General features: G+C 43.6%; 2 protein-coding genes across 20 annotated transcripts in view; one reads left to right on the top strand and one right to left on the bottom strand.

Moving 5' to 3' along the window:
* The window catches only part of ZBTB20 (zinc finger and BTB domain containing 20), a 473,003-nt gene extending 464,160 nt beyond the window's left edge, over positions 1-8,843 (bottom strand). For 5 of the 19 annotated variants that reach the window (XM_086882881.1, XM_086882901.1, XM_086882892.1 and 2 more), the window contains exon 1: positions 8,734-8,822. The gene's annotated coding sequence lies outside the window, so the exon portion shown is untranslated. Of the gene's footprint in view, positions 1-8,733 lie in introns of all 19 variants that reach the window. The other 14 variants (XM_086882894.1, XM_086882871.1, XM_086882906.1 and 11 more) reach the window with 6 other exon arrangements.
* Positions 8,844-9,066: 223 nt separating this feature from the next.
* GAP43 (growth associated protein 43) overlaps positions 9,067-19,948 on the top strand; it is a 195,261-nt gene continuing 184,379 nt past the window's right edge. Inside the window, exon 1 of the mRNA XM_086882859.1 lies at positions 9,067-9,145. The gene's annotated coding sequence lies outside the window, so the exon portion shown is untranslated. The remainder of the gene's footprint in view (positions 9,146-19,948) is intronic.

Raw genomic sequence — 19,948 nt, 5'->3', positions numbered from 1 at the left:
GCACTTGTTAATTATCTCCTGTCCTACCAGGAATTACCATGTTTGCCAAATGAGATGAGGCTAGTGCTCATTATATTCCAGAACATCACCACTGAGCAATGACGTCTTTCAGATACCCACTAGTAGTTAAGCCGGGCTTTTTATTTTTGTCCTATTGCATAAATTATTCTCTAAGCCATTCATCTTTCTCAACAATTTCTTTATGGCTATAACCAAGATCCTAAGTTTTGTGGACAATTTTTTCTCCTGAAGTTAATGCAGCAAAAGCCAGCAGCATTATAGTAAGAATTGTTTTTTATGTAATATATTCATGAGTCTAAGGCATATCTTTATGTTCCAGGCACATCCTCCATTTCTTTCTGCATCACTCAGTTTGTATCATCTATGCAATCAGCCCAGTATGCATTGCAAGACAGAATTCCTACAGTAGATGTAAATAATTCAAGAAAGTTTGTAACTCCTCAGGGAGATTTACTCACAGATCACCTGTTTGCAGAGTTTAAAGGGATGTCAGAAGAGTTCCAGGATTATTACAGACCAACGATGGGAAGGGTTACAACAAAGTATCAGTATTCTTACAGCGTAAAACTGACAGTAGCTTTGATTCTGGATACATTAAGAAACTTCAAAAGGATTGGTCTAAATCTGCCAATGGAGGAATGTTGTTTGATTGCATCATGTACTGGGATGCTGCTGTAGTCGGATCCAGAAAGAATGACGCATCACTGTCTGACATAGCTCTGATAATAGATAAGTAAACTGTAGGGTTGCCAAATGAAGAGGTCAAAAAAATCCCAACAAGAACAAAAGAGCTGATAAAGCAAATTACACCAACAGAATTTGCAGTGCAACATGAACAAAAGAAACCCAAACAAACCCCATTCCTATTACTGATGGGATGTTCCTGTGTCCCACATGGCATCACTGCAACTGGATTCTGCAGAGAGTGAGAACGACACAAGCCCACAGCTCTGCAGTAACAGCAGCCCACGCAGAGTATCTCCACTTGCCAGCTGAGAAACCTTGACCTACTGGCCATGTGCCTCCATTTCTATCTCCCTGATCCACTAAATCAGTCATGCCTTAAGGTAGAGCGCAGTCATGGGTGACAAAACCCAAACCTTTTCTGTTTGCAACAATCCTTGTATTTTGCTCCCAAAGGCAAAGCAAGCTAAGGACATTCGTTACATGTCCAGAGGCCAACAGCCTGTTCACTGTCTTCACACAATGCACCACATGTATCTAGGACACAGAAAGGATTATTTAAAACTCTAAAGAAGACATTTATACCCAGTACACTTCCAAAATAAGGATGGCAAGTTGCTGAAATAACTTATTTAGAACTTTTTCTCAAGTACAGAGTGATAGAATTAGAGTAAAATCATCTAGAAGGGGTTGGAAACACTTTCTCATGAAGTCTTAAACATCACTTCGAGTGACATTAACTTGAGCTACATGTCCCATCGGAGAGCAAGTGTCAGCAAAGTAAATGCATTAGTTAAAGCTTAATAGTAGTTTGGTGTTCAATATCCTGAAATATTTAATATGTTTTTTTCCCAAAGTAAACTGTTATTCAGTTTTAATGAAGACATTAACCTGCTTGATTTGTAAGCTCCTGTGGGAAGTCAGTCTAAAACACTGTCACAAGAGGTAGGCAGATGTAACAAGAGCTGTGACAGGAAATCAAGCATATTTTAAATGTTAAAAAAGCAGCCAGACAATAAGTCTCAATATGCTCTTGTTTTCTTTTAGTTTTGTTTATTTTTTGGTAATATGATTTCTGCCCTTTAAAAGATGCCAATTAAGGCTGGTTATAACGTAGTCTGAAGGTAACTGTGGGTACTGAAATCTACGTGTGTCCTCACCAACTATGTTGTAAACAAGCAGTGGTAGGATACAGACTAAAAAAAAAAAAAGTTTGGGTCAGATTCTGAACTTCAAGACACTTGCAGTCTCCAGCATTGTAGGATGACAGCTTTAAACTGGAATCCACTGTAACACTTTTAGTCACAGTTTGAATTTTCCAGACTGACTTTGAATACAGTCTACACTTTATGGGAACAGCCGGTCTTGTGAGTTTTTCAGCTTGAAATGATAGTGATATAACAAGATGAGCAAAAATGGTGAGACCCCAAGCAATTAAGGTGGGTGTGTACTCTTCCTGAAATGCATATTGGTGGTTTGACAAGGGAGACAAGCTGGCTGCTTTGTTTCACAGTAGCTGTGTTTAGTTCATGCTGTCAAGCGTGGATTCTGACACTTAACAGTATTAATATTGCTATTTCTATTGATATAATTAGCACTTCTATAAATAATAGCTAAGGCTGCCATAGCTAAGTATATTACTGCAATCAGCACCATCAGGCCCTTCTTCGTTACACACCCTCCTGGAAATGCAAGCTGATTGATCTCAACAAGAAGACAGCCACTGAGCAACGCTGTTGATTCTAGCGGCCCAGCGAGGAGCAGCTCCCACCACGTAGAAGTCTCTCCTAAACAACTAGTTTGTATGTGTGAGACTAACATTTCTCACCAGTCTTGCACCTGCCAACGTTTGAATGCTATAAATAGGGACTCTTCTTTTCAGCCACACGATAAAAAAACCCTCACATTGAGTTCAGTGGGTGTTATTCATACACTACAATGGGGGAGAAGTCCTACAAATTGTTTTGGAGACAATCTGGACCCCACATTTAAACTCCACCTAAACAGCACAAAGATTTTATTTATTTACTTTACAGTTATGAAACAGAAAACTGCTTAACAAAACAGATATTGCTGCTTATAACAGAAGAACAGCAGCACCTGCCATTCCAATCCCTAATTTCATTCTGGTACATTTAAAAATAGAGAAGAATGACAGCTTTTCTAGAGGCCCAAACTTCAGGCACTTCTAACCTGTTCCCCAGAACTTTGCCCTGGTTTCCCTGCACCTAAAAGCTCTAACTTCTACATGAGGTTTGACAGTGTTCAATATCTACCTTGGGGTAGTTGTGCTTAATGACTGCAACTTACAACTAGCACTGGTGGGAGAGGGAAGCGTACAGAACCAGTGGTGGTGGAAATAAAGCCTCAGGGTCTCAAAAGATGCATTCAAAAATACAAGCAGTTAAAAATTATCTCCCGTTTTGGAAACAGTGGGTATTTTCTGCTTTCTTCATCTTCCATAAAGTGATGTGGGTAAACACTGCACAAAGCTATTCTGAAGGCCAATATTTACAGTGTCTGGAAATAGAAAGTGTTATGTATAAGAAAAGCAGCCTAGATGCCTGACTGGAGTTTGTTACAAAAATGTTTTAAAACTTCTCCTTTCTTAAGCTTTAGTCAAACGGATATGCTAAAAGTCATATGGGAAATTAAGTAATTCGTGCACACAATTACTATTGGGTGGAAGACACACGGTTTTGAATCCTAGAAATACTCCCAGAAACAGTTCTTGCTAGCTGCAGTACTTGAAAACTTCAGATGGTAAAGAGGAGACTACAATTCCAAAGAAGCTTTGAACTGCTGTACTAATACAGCTCACTTTGCATGAGGCCAAAGCACTCAGAGAGCACTATGTCTTTCAGCAGTATCAATGCCAAAATCATTCCTGTATAATTCAACTGATGTCACTTCAGTTATTTCAAAGAGGAAATTCATGTCTAAGCCACCTTCTGTTTTCTGATGCAAACCCAGAATAACTACACCAAAGTTTATAAAACTACTAACACTGGCATTTATTGTCAAACCAAACAGCCAATGGAAAAATTGGCACCTACCATCCAAAATTATTACTTTAGATATTATAAATAACCCTGATGGCTGCATTTTGGAATTCTCTGCATACATACCTTTGCAAATATTTGTGATGACAGCACATGGTATTATTCCTGTTGTACAGATAAGAAACAAAGACTGAGCAATTTTTCCCTGAAGTCAAATATACCATTTGTGGTAGAGAGCTTCATGAGTCTTATGCCAGGAACCCAGACCAGTAAAGAAGTACTCAGTTTTCAATATGATCTCAAGAAAATATAAGAAGCAATAACTGGGTTGGACCCCATATTGGATTAAAAGAAAAAGGAAAGATGAAGGAATAATTATTTCTTTGAATAAGCTGTTAAAGAGTCAAAATCAGAACTGTCTCTTACACAAAAATTTGATAACAGAATGTCTTATTCTGGTATTCCTTGAGGCATATTTCATGAATATCTTGGAAAATCAGAGTATAATCAGAGATCCATTGATAGCAGTAAGCACAAAATGATCTACACACCAAAATATTTTTGTTTTTTTTCCTGTTCACCCTACTCCACAACCACGGGACTCCCCAAAGCAAACCAGACCTTCCAAAACCATCTCTGGTTGTGAAAACTGGTCAATGGAAACTATTTTCTTCTGTTTCAGATAGGCTCAATGATTCCTCTCAGTGAATATACTGCTCAAGAAAATTAAAGAACTGAATTTTGACTTGCTTGGGTTGCTTTGATACCCAAGATCAAGGGTCAGCATGCCTATGTAAGGGCAAACAAGCAAAATTTACTAATAGCTGCCAATTTGAGACTGTATTTTTTTGTTTGTTTATCAATAATGTAATGATTTGTGCACACTCTCTGCAATACCTCTTCAGAGAGCTTAAACTGCTGGAAAGATTTCTTGGGCAATTACAGATGAATTCTGCTTACTTAACATTAATTTGGTACTTTGAGCAAATTAAAAATAATTATTTTTCCCCATAGCATCTTCTACATTAATATCTGCAGTCACTCTGGAATCTTAATGAGCTAAACTCGGTAAGTTCTGTCCATTCTTGGCTAGAGGACTGCCTTTTTCCTTCATGATACACATGCAATCATTTGGGAACAGTTTGCAAATCTAAAATTCCACCTCGCTTGAAGGGATTTACAGCCTCACATGACAAACTATATCGAACAATACCGAGGCCCTGTGAAAAATAAACAGAAAGAACACACTTATTTTCTAATACCAAGATGGAAATAGTAAGTCTTGAGGGCCGCCTGGAATTTGACCAAGGTTACCCAGCAAGGATCAAATCCTATTTGTCTTAGGCAGGCAGCCCTGCCGAAATCAAATAAGCCTGCAGCACAGATCAGTATACTAAGGCTGTGGTTTAACCTCTGAGGCATGCTATAAATCCTGTGCCACAAAATAGGTGCTATGGATTAATTTCTAATCCCAAATTATAACTCGTCATTGAAGAGCTGAAAACCCAATTCCCCTCACAGATTTACATAACAAGAACAGAACCATGCTGAGATTTAAGACTTTACTTACAAAATTTCTAACAAAATATTTTCCAGGATACTCAATTCATGCAGTGACAAATAAATCACACTGAGGTAACAGAACAAACCATACACTATGACACACTTTTTTTTTTTTTTTTTTTTTTTTAAATCTGCCTGCATATCTAGTAATTAATTTACCCAATAAATTAATTCCACAAGTGGCTCTACGAGTCATCAGTTTGAATTATCAAGTTTCTGCTGTATTTCCAAAACAATGCCAGGCATGCATGTGCGTAGGAGGGATGGGACAATGAAGCCAATAGGTGCAGCTGTGGCCTGGGAAGCAGAAGGTCTGTTCAAACTCTGTCACTGACTGCTCTTTGACATTGGGAAGTCATTTCAGTGCTGTTTAATTCAGAGTCTTTCCAGCATATAAAATTTTAGCAACAAAGCCACTCCTCAAACATTTGGAAGGCAGAGAGAAGCCTTTATGAACTTTATGAAATCTTATTTTCCCCTGAAAAATCAACAACAGTGGGGGAAATGGGTGTGTACAGCCAGTCTGTTTGGATTTCTGGCCTTTGTATCTTCCCCACGTGCAAAACAGAAAAAAAGTCGACCTTCACAAAGCATCTTTATGCAAGTACAGGTGAAAGATCACCTCTGTAAGGTCAGATGCTCAAATGGGCTAGCTGGTATTTCATACATCTGGCACTGCTGTTGCACAGGATCTGAACAGTTCTTCCTTTTAATATGAATGCTGGTAACCCTGATTTTAAACCAGAGGGCTTAGGTTCCATTCCTAATGTTACATCACAGTAAGGCCAAACATTAAATCCTCAGCCAGAAGGCTGTATTTTACTTTTGTGCTAACACAACAAACAGGATACATTTTAAGACTCATAAACCATTTCGTTTTGGAAGACCCGAGGCATTCATATCTTTAACAACTGACTAGTCACAGATTCCACATGCTATCAGAAAGTTTTCTTCTCCTAGAAATGAGGATTTTTTAAAAACACCTACAGATTAAATGATGACATTTAAAATAATGCTAAAATTTTCTGTAATGTTCTTCCTGCATTACAAATGGACTATTAAATCAGTGAAGTGCCAATCAAATGCTTTTGTACTTTGAAAGAAAGGTTTAAATAACAAAAGCAGTTTTTCAGGCCTCTCTCTCCCTCGGTAGTCAGTGTCACCTATGCACTAATTACAACATATTTACTCGCTTTTCTAGTAAGATCACGATTGAATAGATTTTTTTAAGAACATGATTTTTAAGAAAAGTTGCAATCAGAGCCTCGTGGAATCTGCCTCTTATTAATCCAGCTTGTCTAAGAAAAATATAATGTTGTGCAGTAAACTTCAAGATATATGACAGGATTGAATAATAACAGCTCTGAATTCAGTCTCCAGCTTTAAAAATCAACTCTCTGCATGACCTCGGGTGAACCATTAATTAACTAGGGCCAAATCCTCTGTGGACTAAACACAATGGAACTAGCCAGTTTGTACAAGCCAAAGATCTGGCCCCAAGTTTCCAGAAGTTTTGAACTGGGCTGGCCAAATACTGGAATTTTTGTGCTATGAAAAAAAAAAAAAAAATATTTAGTTGTGTTTCAGAGAAAGAAGTAAAGCTTTCAGGTCCGTTGTGGAATAAATATTCCAAGCAATTCCTTTAAAGGGGGGAAAAAGGGAAAGAAAAGATTAAAAAAAAAGAAAGAAAAAAAAGAAAAAAAAAAAAAGGTGGAAATCTCTAAGGGGAAGATTTTGTTAACTGTGCTTTCTCTCTGTAAGCAGAAAGTAGAATTGACAGAAGTCTGCAAGGCAGGTAGCCATGAACCATCACTTTAATTTTCCGGTCAGAATAATGTAACTTTTTTTTTTTCCTCAGTAAAACTGGAACTTTCTTGCAGAAAACTGCAACTTCACAAATACCACATTTTCCACTGGGGAGGGAAGGATCCTCCCAGCCAGCTCTAATACTGTGTCCTCATTGCATCCTCGGAGCAGCTGAAAGAGCTCTTTCCTCTGAGGGGTTTTTGTGTGTGCAAGAGAAGGGTAACAGTACTTTCCTATCACGGATTTATTTCTGTCTTGAGTTACCCTTTCTCGCAAAGCACCCCGAGACTCACAGATGAGAAATGGTTCTGCATTTCTACAACCTCAGCCCCGTAAATTCCAAAGACATCATTTCTATACGAGAGCACATCCCAGGCTTTCAGAAAGACCGAGGAAGGCTCTCTGATTTCAGGACTGTGATGCAGTAGCTGTAGACAATAACAGCTTTTATGGGGATACTTTTTGCTCCTAAATAATTACTCTGCTCAGAGAGCCGTGCGTCAGACTTTGCACTTTAGTTTGCTTTACTCGACACTGGGTCTTACTTTCTCACAATTTCCTATTTGCCATTGAGCACAGACGTCTCCGAGGCTGTCAGGAGGGCTTTTAACCTGAGAAACGCCGACTTGCTCGGCTACAAAAGGAGGCAAAGTCTGGGAACACGACGGGCAGAGCGGCAGCCCGCTCCCTTCTCAACCCCCAGATCCATTTCTTTCCTGCGCTCCGACTGACAATCGCCGAGCCCCGGCCCCGGGGGCAGGGACACGGAAAGCTGGGCACACGGCCCTGTCCCCCTGGGCTGCCGGGCGCTGGGGGGAAGGACACGGCTCCCATGGCTCTGGAAGCGCTGTCGGACGCGCGGTGCGCTCGGCTGGGACCGCGCTGCCAGAGCCTCAGCGGGGAAAGCAGGGAAAACGGGGAACCACGGAGCTGATTTGCTCCGTGAGCCCTCGGGGACGGCACCAAAAACCAACCAGCCCCAAAAAAGCCCCAGGCAGCTGTGAGCATTTCGATGCGAGAGGACGGGCGGCTCCTCCCCAGGCCGGCTCCCCCGCATCCCCCGGGCTATCCCGGGCACCGGCACTGCCTTTCTCCCGGGGGATAACCCCGACCTGCCCTCTCAGAACCACTGAAGCACAGGCTAGGCAAGGTTGGGAGGGCCCACACTGGGTCAGCCGGTCCAACCTCTCTGCTCGAGCGGGGTCATCCCAGAACACACCGTACGGGATGGTGTCCAGACGGTTCTTGGGCACCTCTTCCCTCCCCGACCCCCGCTCACAAACAAGCGCCGCCAACTTTTCCCAGCGGCGCGGCTGGAGAAGGAGGAGCGGAGCGGCGGCGGGGGGGGGACAAGCGGGGGGAATGTCGGTGCCAAGTCTCCCTCTCCGGCCGCGCGCACCCTCAGGGGAGTGGCCCCGCCGGCTCCCGAACTTTTTCGGGACGATGAAAAAACTCCGGGGGGCGGCGGCTACCAGCCGTTACCCCTCCAGGACTACCGGCTCCGCTCCCTCACGGAACACGAACGCTCCATTCCCGCCGGGACGCGGGAGCCCCTCGCCCCCCCCCCACGCCCCTCACCCGCCCGCCCCGCCCCCGGTGGGCGGAGCAGACCCAGGCTCCGCCCCCGGCCGCGCGCTGACCCCGGAAGCGCCGGTACCTCTCTCATCTTCCCCTGCCCCGCGCTGGGCGCCGCCGGCTCGCGGCACTTTCAGAGGCGGCCGCCGCCGCCTCCCCGGGCCCCTCATTGGCCCCCGGCCCCCCCGCCCCGCCGGCCTGCACCCATTGGCTCGCAGCGCCGCCACTCAGGGACCGGCCCCGCCTCCCGCCGCCGTTGGGGCCAGCCCCCCTCCTCGCGACTGACGGCTAGCTGTCGATAGGCGAAGCCGGTCCGCTACGCGCCCCTTCTATTGGAAGGCGCAAACGTCCGTCAAACAATGGGCGTCTCTCATTGGCCGAATTTTAGAACGCTAGGGGCCGCCTTCGCCGCTCGGGAGCGCTGACTGGCTGGGAGGAGGTGTCAGTCCTGCCGGCGCTCGGGTACCGATTGGCAGCCGCGGGCCAGGCAGCAGGTTAGGTTGCGCTCCCCCCCGCCCCGCCCCCCCCGCCTTCTACGCATTTCTATTTCCCGCTTTATTTATTTATTTTCCTCCATAAACTTAAATGACCCCGGAGGGGCGGGGCCGGGGCGGGGCCCCTCCAGCGCGGGCCAACGGGAGCGCGGCAGAGGGGCCGCGCTCGGCCAATGGGGCGGCGCCCCCGCCCCCCCCCCGGAGCCGGCGGCGGGTCCCGAGGGGGCCGGGGCCAGAGAGCAGGGAACGGGGGGGCGGACGGGTGTCCCGGGGGTGGGAGGAAAGGACGCGGAATCGCTTCCTTCCTCGCACGCAGGAGCCGCGGCAGCGCGCCCGCCCCGCAGCCTGTGTGAGGCGCTCACCCCGGGCAGCGAGCGGAAGGCATTTTCCCGGGAGCGCTTCTCTCATCCCTGCTCTGGCCCAGGGATCCCTCGTCTGGGCGCTGTGGGACCTCTGCCCGTAGGGGTGGGGCAGAGAGCCTCTCAGGCAGAGCAGACAGGTGTTCTTTCATAAGAGGCGTTCTTTGTAGGTGTTGGGTTTGCAGCCAGGGCCAGAGTGAGGGGCACCATAAGCGTTCTCTGAGCCCCAAGAGCGCTGGTTCCTCCAGGAGGAGTCGGAGGGCAGTGGGCCGTGTCAGTCTCCCTCCTTTCCCATTAAAGAGAAGGCCCAGGCCTTCCTTTGTTGTTATACCATTACTGTATTTACAGAGCTTTTAACTGTTCTCAACATCTCTGAGGGTTTTTTGGGTTTTTCTGGCGTTTGTGATTGTAGTCCTTGATGCTTACACTGTTCTTTCGGAATTCTGCCCATCTCACCTACCTTCCACTTTCGGCATGCTTCCTTCCTGCTTCTGGTCAAATTAAACTCACACTTTATCTAAATTAATCGCTTACTATCCTTCCTTCCTGTGCTCTAGGTTAGTTGAGATTTGGTGGCTATCATTCCTTTGAAGAACACTGAGCTTCCTACTTGCCTTTTTTCCTGCCAGTCTATACCTGTGTGATCCAGCATAACTCTTCTGCAATTCCATCATCCTAGAGATTGGTTATGTTTCTCTGTCCTTCTGTTTGCATGGACCACCCAATGTAAAGTTACCACCCTTTCCCTAGTTTCTTCCCACTTTCCTATCACAAGCGTTTATATGTGTCCCTTGGAGCCATGCAGGGAAGCACTCCCATTCCAGATGGTTTCTCCATCTTCCCTGTCAAAGTTTGTCAGCAGTGTTCCAGGAAGCATCCCTTGTTGTGGTCCTTCCTGCACAACCACATGTCCCACTGCTGTGATCGTGGGTGATTCTGCTACCTGTTTGGAGAAAGCTCTCCTGTCCTCCAAAGCTCCTGTTTCTGAGTTGGAGTTTGTCCTTACGAGGACAGGGCCTGGCTTCTCTCATCATTCTCAGGGGTTTCTCTTGAAGTAGCCCACACTCCCTTTGCACATTCAATTTCAGAACTGGTGGATAAAAACAAGGCCATCTTTCTTCCTCCCCCAGTACCTCCCTGAATGAGGCATTACCTTTATATTTTTATTCCACTTACATGAGTTACATCTCTTTTGCCTGATTAGAACAATTAGAAGATACTTTTTTGGTTTTTGTTTTTTGGTTTTTTTTTTAGTCTATGTAGCTGTTTGTGCATTGGAGGGACTTTTTTTTTTTTTTTTTTTTGATATAATGAGAGTAAGCAAATTAAATCTGGTACTAGGAGAAGGTAAAGACCCCCATCAGACTCAGGTCAGCATTGTAGTGAAGCACTAGGATTTTAACCCCGGGCATATTTTGACTGCATAGTTGCTTCAACATAAGCGTATGCTGAGGTTCTGTGCTGAATCAAAGCTTTAATTTCCTTCTCATTTCTTTTGGCCTGTTCTGCATTTTTAAGATGAGACAGAGTGTGAAATAAAATGCTCAGAAAAATAATTTCTCTAGGGCATATTCTGTTTGATAATGTCATACCTGGAACTTCATCTGGGCTGTCAAAACAATGTCGCATGACAGTAAAACTGAGCACACTTCATATACATAAATCTTTCACAGTCTGTAACTATGTATCAAGAATGAGCTGAAGGCTCCTGTAGCTGAGCTATTCCATTGAGTGAGAAATGATGTGACCATCAGAGAGCAGATACCTCCCAGCTAGTATCTCCAGGTAACACCCTGTGGAGGTGGCAATGATTTAATACTCAGATGTGCATTTATGATGCATGCCATGGAGGGACAGGGCACTGATTTTAAAGAGATGCAGAAGAAGAGGTTCTTCTCCTTGAGCATCATTTGTTGTCCACCATGATTTGTAAGACCGCTTTTCTGGTGGGAATTGCAGTTGTATCAGCGATGCCCAGCAAGTTAGCGGTGATTGCCTCACACAAGAGGGAACAGCATTTCCAGTGGTGATGTGGGTCTGCTTCTTTTTGATGTCATCATTGACAATTGTAGGATAGCGAGCACGCTTTTAAAATTTATGGTTAGAAATCATGCTCAAATATGTTACAGAGCTCTCAGAAGCTGTGATGAGAACCAATTGTGTTAATTTCAGAAAGCAATCCAAACAGCCACCTGGTATTTAATAGAATTGCTTAGCATGATACAGAAATATAAATCAACTATAGAAGAACTATAGTTAACAAATTTCCTCCTTAAGGAGGCAAAAAGATGACCTAAGAGGACTAGAGAGGTCAGATTAAATCACAAGTGAAATAAAAAGCAAAGGAAAAGAGGGCAAGTCTCATGCTAGGGTATCCAAACACAAGAGTCATACCAGAAGTAATCCCAGGGAGAAATAGTTCTTCTGTACCCAGTGCCAAGGAGGCTTCAGCTGAAATACTGTGTTTGGTTTCATACACTGCATTTAAAAGAGGTTAAAAAGATCAGAGACTAAAATCTTTGAAGTGGCAATGGTAAGGGTCTTAGAAAACATGGCCTACCAAAGAAGAACAAAGGAACTAGATTTGTTTCGTCTAGAAAAGGGAAGAATGAATGAGGGGAACAATACAAAGTTCTGGCAATAAACTTCTGTGGGTTCAGCACTGTATTAGTCCTTGGAGGCCATAAGATCCCTGATGGTGGAGGCTTTTAAAATCACAACAGACTGGGGTCAGCTGCCCTCTGGACAGTTGCCCAAGGAAGGAAAGCAGGAAGATCCCGAGTGGCATGCTGCCTTGCTGGGACAGGCTGGGAACTGTAACACTGGGAACAGAATATCTGCAAGAAACAACCCAAACTTCCCCAGAGCTTTCAGCAACAACCAGAAGATCCTGCTCCTCCTGAAGACATGATAGCACCAATCAGCTCCATGGTGGCATGTCATGATAGCAACCTATCTAAGCAGCAGCATGTGCCAGTTTCTGCTTAGCTTTGTTGTTGGGTTTCATGGCAAACCCAAGATTACAAATGCAGTCAGGACAACACTCTGGGAGGCTACCAGGCACTAGGTGTCAGATCCTGTCCGGTGTTGTCTATGCTTGTCCCTGCAAGACCTTTCAGGTCTGTCCTAGCATTACATTCTTGTGTGCAGGGGTTTGACTAGAAGAGCACCATAACCAAAGGCCACTCTGTAGATCCACGTCTTTGTGCTGCCTGAGCTCAAATTACACAGGGAACAATTCCTTTCACACCAACAGAATTGCAAGAAAATGCCATTATTGGTGAAGTAAAATTGTACTCTTGTAAACAGCAACACTCAAGTTGCACTTTTGTGGTAGCTTTATACATGTGAATATCAAATTCCATATAGATGTTTACAGAATTCAAGTTTTGGGGGATCAATGCCTTACCCTAATTGGCAGGAATGAAGAAATAGTCACTCATCAGGTAGAGCTCACAGTGAAAGCATAAAAAGTCTAATTTATTACGTTCTTTCAATATGACTTCATTTTCGAGCATTTTGTGACAATCTGACCTAATATTGCACTGATTCAGACAATAGAGCTGTTCTATTGTACTTTAATGACTGGAAATGTAATTTGCTTCCTGTTTAATATTTAAGCCAGCAATAATACCAAAAAGGCTTATTGCTCCTAAGAAAAGATGAAAGGGGCATAACTCTTAAGGTTTTTTTGTGTTCAAAATTTGACCTACTTTAAAAACACTAGAAACTCATGGGAATGGTCTTCAGAATTAAAAATACCAATATAAGATTGTTGCCTGGGAATTTTAAGATACATCACTTGCAGCTCATAGAAAAGCAGAATTTCCTTCCCGAGGGAAATCCAGATAATTCAAAATTAATTTTTGTCCCAAAATACTGAATTAACGGAGCTTTTCCACAGAAAAATGAAGTTCGGAAAGAAAAAAAAATATTCTGAACATAAGAAATTTGAATTTGATGACTGTCTTGAAATTTTTTGGTCTGACTTAGCTGAAGAGCCATCTGTGCCTGTTCCAGCTACCCCTAGTGACTCTCACATGACCAGCGCTCTGTGGTCTTCCTTCATGATACTCCTTGGAGAGAATAGCTCCATGGCCATTTCACCTTGCCCATACAGCTTTTCCATGGGGAGCAAGGAAGACAAGTTTTGGTATAACATGCAGGGAAGACAACTTGTAAAGGCTGATCAGAAGAGGATAACAGGAATGTCCATTATCTGAACTTCTACAAAAGTGAGATATATTGTGGCTCAGACAGGGATGCAGAGCCATGGAAATAAAGTAACTCAGATGGAGAACAGCACAACAAAAGCATAACCTTCACATGGGGTGCAGTGATGAATTTGCCCTACTGCTTCCCCCAAAGGGTAATTTCGTTTTCATTTGTTTTTACTGCACATCCCATTATACTTTTGGATGACCATATTCAGTAGCTCTGCCAAGCCTTTCCTTGTTCCATGTGCGCTCGCTTCCTTCTCCCTTTGGAGTCCACATTCCTCCTTGTTTGTTCTCTGATTACGGCTGTCTCCATTGCAGGGCTCTGTGTGCTGAGTCCCACACCTCCATGAAGAGGAAACCTGAGATCCAAGGCTTCACGAAATTCCTCAGGGACCATTTCTCAGAGCCATTTCCAATAATGAGCATATTACAAGTAGTTATATATATACTGTTAAGCCACTGTCATACTTTCACTTGACAGATGGGTATGCTGGTCTCTGCATAAATTTACATTGGTAAATATACATTAAAAAAAACCCCAAACAACCCAAAATATCACTATAAGTGATTCCACAGAAACATCTGTATTTTGCCAAGCCCGACTAAACTCACTCCTCTAGAAGCACATACAAAAATTACAGGTGTCACTGAAAGGAGGACAGACAGGAGACAAATACTTTCCAATGTTTTGTTTCACTTGGTTTTATAAATAAGAGGGTGGCATCTCTTTTTAAATCATGACATTTTGACAAACAGTGATGCTTTGTGTTACCCTTGGGTGAGAAGAAATGTGAACAGAATAGTTTTGGGCAGTCTGAAAAGCAGCTTGGGAAGAAAGACTGTTGTGAACTATTCCCAGATCAGTCATTTACTTGCTCCATATATTTGGATAAGATACTTAGTCCTTATCTATATACCAAGGTTGTACCACTTCAACTGTAGTACTGAACTGTATAGTTCAGTAAAGCTATACAGTCTTTAGTATTAACATGACTATATTGGCATTTGAGTACCTTTATCAGAATTATATGCTCATATCGGGCAAATCTTACCACTATAACATACCTTTGTACCATTACAACTGCTGGCACAGCAGAGAGCACTGTTAAAACAAGAAGATAAAAATCTCACCCCTTGCCAAATATACTTCTACCTAATACTGAAGTATTAGGTAGCACAGCCCACCTTTGCTGCCTCACTTTCCATCTAGAAAAGACTTTTCAGACCTTGCCTTTCAGGGCTGCTGTGCTTTAGTTCCTATCTGCAACAGGGCTTCGCAAAGTCTGCATGAAATGTTCCAGGGCTTATTTTTAGCCAGTCACAGAGATTTTTTAAGTCTCTAAAAAGTGTTTGCAAGAGGTAGCTGTACCCCAAAACACACCATAACAGGGGAGTTCAGCTGGGTCTGCTTTCTTTTCCTGTGAAGATTTCACTTTGCATTTGACTCAGACTTTTGTGACAGCTATTTCATGACATATTCACTGTGCGATCGTCCCTGGTATTTCATGCATTAATGTGAAATCCCATCCTTTTTCTCTGGACTTTGGAGATTGGCTTCTTTCCCCCACCACCATTAGTCTGAGGAGTGAAGGTTAAATCAAGAAGGACAAAAATCTTCCAAAAATACAGCCAGGCCGTGTTCCCTGCCGCCTTTTACCCAGCAGCTGAGTGGGAAAAAGCCAAGCCAAGAGGCTGCCATCTGTGGGAGGAACAAGGGAGGACAGCAGAGCTTCCAGCCCTGCCAGCACCTGAGGGGAGTTGGGCAATGTTGGGCTAATTGTTGGCGTAAATGACATCAGCACTTGGCCTAGGATCAGTAGCTTCTCTCCGAATAATTTAGAAAGTACAAATATTAAAAATATTTGAAGTTAGACATTAACCAGATGAAATGTTTAGACAGCAATAGTAAAATGCATTCGATCAAGCTTTATGGACTGAAACTCAAACAGAGTTTTATTTAGCAAAAATAATGGGGATGCTGATGCAATTCCTACTTAATCGAAAAGGAAAAATTCAGAAGAAGCTGTCTTTTGAAATTAAAAATGTAATTTCCAGGACAGCTTTGGACTTGTTCACAAGAGATTTCCTAATCCACAAATCCATTCTGATGGCTCTTTTCCCACAGGCATTCTCTCTAAGCACCGAGGCCACTGATATTTTCTTCTTCTGTTCATTTTGAAGCCATGGAGCAGGATACTCTGCAGCAGGGTTTCTGCTCCGTCTTGCCTGCTTGGCCCTGCACTGACTCAGTTGTCTGCTACACTGAATATGAGAGACTCAGATCCAGCATTAGCAGGAAAAGTCTGGATTACATAGGCCCCAAAAGATACCTACAATGAATAGGATGCATTCAGGGATCCTCTAGATTGTCAGCTTTACGTCCATATATTTTCCAATTACCTAATTGGAGCATAGTTAAACCAACATTATTGGCATAAACCTCCCCCTCACCTGCTTTCTTCCAAGAAGTATGGTGTTTAGGCAAAGTGCAGGGACACCAGGAGAGCCAGCCTGCCTGTTGGGTGATAGCCTGGGTGCAGGAATCCTGTAAGCTGGAGGAAGGGTGAGATCTTCAAGAAGCCACAGTGGATTTTAAGTGCTGGAGCCTTCCATGAGGCCTGCAGCCCCAGTCATCTCCAAGAGCATGGAACTCCAGCCCAAAGCTGCTTGCTGGTGTCTAAGGAGTGGGTCACATCTGGCTTGAATTTAGCATTTGCTCTTTGTTAGCGCTCTAAAGGCTGTTTAATTTATGCTCAGGCTGTGTGTGTGTGCATGTGTGTATGTATGTATTAAGCAAGAGACAGCTGGTCCTACACAGGCAAGGTTGACTGTTAACCCTGAGGCAAGAGGCCCATGGAAAGCAGGGTGGCCAGTGTTTTATTATTGCCCTCTACTATTCTTTGACCTCCACTTGATATATTTTTCCATAACCCTAGGCAGCAAGCTCTCGGTGGGTGGGAACTATCCATTTGTTATTGTCTGCTAAATGAGGACCTCACTGTGGAATACAGCTTCTGAACACAGACAAATGTTACCAACAGGCAGTGTGGCCAGCATCTGTCTTAAGTGGTCCATCACCACAGGCAAGGTGGGTATCACCTGAGCTAGGGGAAGCCTGCAATGAGATTAAAATGCTGTTCCCTTACAATTGTGCCAACCGGTGAAATATGAAAGCCATGTTACACGTGAAAGCATGAATGATGCACATCTCAAGAAGCAATAACTAGATAGCAGCACGCAAAGGTGACCTGCAAACCTCTTGAGAAGGACAGTGGGGAAACAACAGCAATTACAGTCAAAAGTTACAGTGTGAGAAAATGCTGCTTCCAGGCGTACCAGAGGCACAGACTAGGCACCGGTGTTGCCCTTCAGTTGAATTTGTTGCTGAAAAGTGAGTGATGTCAGCACATCAAGGGAACTTCCAAGAGACTTGTATGTGCATTTCTGACCCTCTGATATTCCTTTGTCATGCAGAACAAAGGACATTTTGCCTTGCCTATGGTATCTGATATGTGACAGTGCTCGCAGGATATTGAAGGAGCCACAGTTAGAGTGGTTGCAATTGCACCATTAGGGATAAATGAAACAAAGCTGTACCAAAATGAAGTTGAGAGGCCATTAGCTCAAAGTAAACATAACCTGAAGGGCCCAGGGTATTCCCTGGGAATAGCATCCATCATTTTGCCATGAAACTGCTTCAGAATGCAAGTCTTTCTGAGGGAAGCACTGACAGCATGAGCTGAACATACCTGATGCAGTATTGCCTAACTGGCCTTGGAGGCTTTAGCTTGGGGGGAATTACAAGTGTTCAGTTCCTCTCCAGGGGACATTAACTCTGGAACATAATGCTAAGCATTAAATTGTAAAGCATATAATCATTGCACTGCTAATCAATTCATTTCATACTAGAATTCTTACTTATCCCTCACACCTTCCTAAATCCCACAAGCTTGTGTTGCTTTCTACTCAACTGTCCAGTTTGGGCTGGCAACACATGAACCATGTCTGGGTGGTGTCAGGACAAAAATTTTTGGCATTCTGAAAACTGAAAGTAAAGAGATTAAACAAACCTGACTGTAAAAATACACTACATGACCCAGTGACCTCAAGATTATATTTATTTTCACATGTAATTTTGGTAAAAATGTATCTTTAAGATTAAAGTCAACACAATCAATGTCTAGTCTACTGCACTGTCAAGATAAAAATCCAAGAGGCTTTTTAAAGAGACTGTGTCTAGCTGTCTGTGAATTTCATGGTGATGGAGGGCCCTGATAGTGCAGAACATTGTTCAAGAGGCTGGGAACCAGAACTGCTTGTCCAGAATCCAGGTACTGCTTGTTTGTGATATGTACTTGCTCAGGGTTTTTGGACAAATTATTTATTTATTGTGTCTTTCACACACACCTCCACCCCCAAGGGAAAGTAGTAGTAACAATATTCCTAATTTCTATGCAAAAAATTATAAAGAAAGAAGGGCAGAGTTATTACTCATAATATCTACTATCATTATTCTAGGATAATGAGTAAGTAGTGGACATTACTGTACTAGCAGTAATGGAGCGAGACTGTAATGTGTTAAGGTTAGAAATCTATAAAAATGTTAACTTTCTTACAGCCTCCAAAAATAAGCTTGTCTCTCTCTGCACCGCTGACAGCACTTGCTGTATCTAGTGACAATGCTGAAATGACAAGTCTCAACCCTGGCTTGCTCCCTCATTTCTGTTCACATTAGGTTAGGACCTGGAGGGTTGCAGGACACCCTGTTGCCTGATCTCTGAATGATGTCATCCCCAATCACTTATGTATAATGTTTCTGGTGCACTGAATCATTTCCCCTTTTGTGCTATTTCTGATGAAGAGGAACTGGAACTAAACACTTTTGCCTTTCATAGCCCCTGGCTAGTGGGAGCCAGTTATATTGAGCAGGCTGTGCTGGAACTTCACATTTCAACCAGAAACGCTTAGAAATTATGGTGCTTGCATCCCATCTAGTGGAGGGATCAGATGAATTCATCAGCTGCTTGCTGCTAAGTAAGCACATACTTCTGCTGTGAGTGTAGGAGCAGAGCTATCAGCCTCGTCAGGATGCAAGCAGTTCACACAGCACGTTCACAGTGGTGATTCACCCCACACAGAATGAATTGGGTGCATTTCCTGACATAAAATTACGTCTGAAAGTTTACCCTGGCGTCAGGCATTTGCACTAGGAAGGAACAACTGGCTACCTTTAACTGTGGGCAACAGCTTTGCTGCTTCAGGGCATCAGCATGAGAGCCAGCTGTAATTTCTGAGTTGCTGCCAATGATTAAAACTAATTAGCCATTTTGAAGATAACAAACACTTTGCAATTCCCTCTGAATCTCCCTACAGCCCCATAAGGATCATGATCCAACTTGAAAGAACTTGTACCTACTTCATAGGATGGAGAATGAGATATCCTTTCTTCCTCCATGGAAGAGGCTGCAGAGCCAAAACCTGTTCAGTTGTCCTTACCTGAAAGAAGGCAGTGTTCACCAACAGATCAGGTGAGCAGGGCATGTCACAAATGACCCTAGTGACAGCAGACTGAGCCATCTGTACAGATCTGTACAGATTATTTTCACATGCACTGAAGTAATTGGGGAGTGGTTTCTGATAGGTTTGAAAACGAGCTTGAGTGGCTCCTTCTTGAGAAGAGTTCATTCTGCCAGCCCCTGAGCCTCATTCCCCACTGGCCCCCTGCAGCTGCACAGTGCAGAGCTCAGCTGTCTGCCACCAGGCAGACATCTGCTGTTGGTGCCACATGCAGGCATTTCCTACCCTGCATTTCAGCATCTGGGAATCTGAAAGGCAAAAGATTATTCCCAAAGAGGGGAAGGGCTGCCACTTTCTGCTCTGCTACTGCTTTAGTAGAGCCTATCAGGCCACCTCTCATAAAAAAACAAACAAAACAACAAAACAAAACAAAACAAAAAAAACAACCAGTGATCCAGTTTTACAACCAGCAGTTTCTTACAACCATGAGTCTTGCTGGTACACAGAGAAAGCTTTTGGACATGGAACAGTCTGGGTGCAGGTGAGCACACAAGATACGTGGGCATGCCACCCTCCTGACACGTTACCCACTGCTGGGTGGTGAAACCTTATTTCATAGATCATAGCATAGATTTCAGCTAAAATAATTACTTATGCATAATGAGAGTATTAGAAGGGGGTTGTTCATTCCTTCTCGTCTTCATACT

This window comes from Cyanistes caeruleus, chromosome 3, assembly GCF_971803275.1.
Source record: "Cyanistes caeruleus chromosome 3, bCyaCae1.hap1.1, whole genome shotgun sequence".
NCBI lineage: Eukaryota > Metazoa > Chordata > Aves > Passeriformes > Paridae > Cyanistes > Cyanistes caeruleus.
This window is presented reverse-complemented; position numbering and strand designations above follow the sequence as displayed.